Consider the following 2,284-nt stretch of genomic DNA (forward strand, 5'->3'; position numbering starts at 1 on the left):
TATTATTATTATTAGAAAATTAATCTCATTCTCGTGTTTAGAAGTGGTATGCTTGGAAGGTCAGGTAGAGTCATCAGGACAGAGCGATCAACAAGGAACAGTCTCTGTTTCTGGCCACGTGATATACTGTGCTAACTCTGGGCTCTACCAGCAAGAAGGCTATCATCAGATGTGGCCCTTGAACCTTCAGAACTGTAAGATAAATCAGCCTTATTTCTATTTAACCTTAGGTGTTTTGTTGCAGTATTATAAAACAGATTAACACAGGCACTGTGAGAGAGATTTTCCTTTTAGCAGGGAAAGGTGCCGTTATGGCAAAATTAATCTGAATAAAGGCTAGTGGGGAGACGCTTTGTCTGTCGTGGGTGCCGTGTTTCTTTAATTCTTGCTTTCAGAACTGTCCTGCTTCGATGCTGATGCAAGTGACAGCAACGAGCTGATGGTTTGACTCTGGTATTTAATGCAAGATGCTCTGTAATTTTATTGTCCATAGCCTTGGGGACCAAGCCCACGCTAAACAAGTAGTTACACTGAGCTAAACCCCAACTGTAAGATCAAGTTTTGGAAATAACCTGGGAGACAGGGAGATGATTGGGCTTGTGCTGTGCTGAGTCTCAGGTGCCAGTAAGACAGGAATAATTCAGAAATTGTGGATTTCTTTGACACAGTCTGCCAGGACAGAAGATGCCATCTTACCGCGAGGGCAGTTTTCTAGAGCACGGGAAGAAGTCCGTAGTCTCAGGCTGGAGTCTAAACTCAAGATGAAGGGACGCCATGGTGGTATTCTCCCCCCAGAGAGCACCTGGGGCCCAGTGTCCCCTGGGGCACGGCCCACTCTGCAGTAGTGCACAGAGCAGTGGCCGGCCAATAGGACAATCCTTCACAGCGAGGCTGGGGCAGGCTGAACTGAGGTCCTTTTGCGTTCCCCCTGTGGACTGTTCTCCCCTTGAACTGGGCTTTCTTGGCCAAGCTTGTGCTGGCCCCAGGCTCAATATCACCCCTGTAGAAGCTGTTCCCTGACAGTGTGCTCTTTGCTGAAGAAACCAGTCTTGGGCATGTTGTTCACCGGGAGCCATCATGTCTCCTGCCTGCCCTCCTCCTGGTGAAGGTGATCTCATAACTTATTGGAACTTGTCACCACTGAGCCTCTGTTTAGAAGGAGAACTGGCCTGGGAGTCAGAAATGGAGTCCCGCTGTAGGGTTTTGGCTGAGTTCTGTCCCCACCTGCCGGTCTCTCTGAGCTCACCATACCTGCCCAGCAGCCCTAACCCCTCCTGCCCCCTCCCTAGTTTAGAAAACAGTATCCAGGGACACTTAGAGCGTACAGGACCTGAACATTCATTTCCCAGACGCCCCTCTCTGCAGGGGGCTAGATGAGTAAATGAAGTCAGATGGCAAACAGTCCATGATGGGTCGTCAAGCCACTGCTGTCTGAGCTGTCCCTGGCCACCTGTCACAACAACAGCCAGAGTCTAGCTCTGGAGGAGAAAAGACATGAAATCCTTGTGAGGCCATGGCACGCAAACCTTTGGTACCTCTTCCTCCCAGCTAAGCCTCTGGCTGGCACACAGTTTCCCCTCAACCTATTTCTTTGGAAGAAAATAGGGATGGACACAAAGTTCCCTTCCTGGACTCTGGCCCCTAAAGGAGAAGGGCTGAAGGAAGCTGAGAGAAGTCTCACACACCCCCATTTCACAGATGAGGAAAGCGAGACCTACATAGGGAGAGGACCTGCCATCGTCATCATAATCAAACAAGAAGGAAGCTCTTTGGGAAAGCCAGGAAAAGCAAGAGGAGGGGGACAAGAAGCAGGGACACTGTCCCCTCCCCCAAGGGCTGCACTGCCAGGGAATGAATCAGTACCCTTCCGTTGCCGAAGGTATCATTTGAGGCGTCATTCCAGCCATTCTGAGCTTGGCTTTCATAGCAACACCTGGAAGGAGGAAGGGACCCGTGATTAGTTTTTTAAAAAATTATTAAAAATAAGCCAGGTAGGTAGATCTCTCTGTGTTTGAGGCCAGCCTGGTCTACAAAGCAAGTTCCAGGACAGCCAGGGCTACACAGAGCAACCCTGTCTGGGGTGGGGGTGGGAAATCAAGATAGTCTTTTTTTTTTTTTTTGCATATGAGTTGGAAGGCACATTGTGATAGAGTGGAGGCTGAGGAGAGCTGGCCATGGCCCAGGCACTAGCCTCTCTGTGTGCCGTGAGCTGACCACGACCCAGGCACTAGCCTCTGTGTGCTGTGTGTGATGCTCACCACCATAGCCACGGCCCAGGCACTAG

The sequence above is a fragment of the Microtus ochrogaster genome, chromosome 15, assembly GCF_000317375.1.
Source record: "Microtus ochrogaster isolate Prairie Vole_2 chromosome 15, MicOch1.0, whole genome shotgun sequence".
Lineage (NCBI taxonomy): Eukaryota > Metazoa > Chordata > Mammalia > Rodentia > Cricetidae > Microtus > Microtus ochrogaster.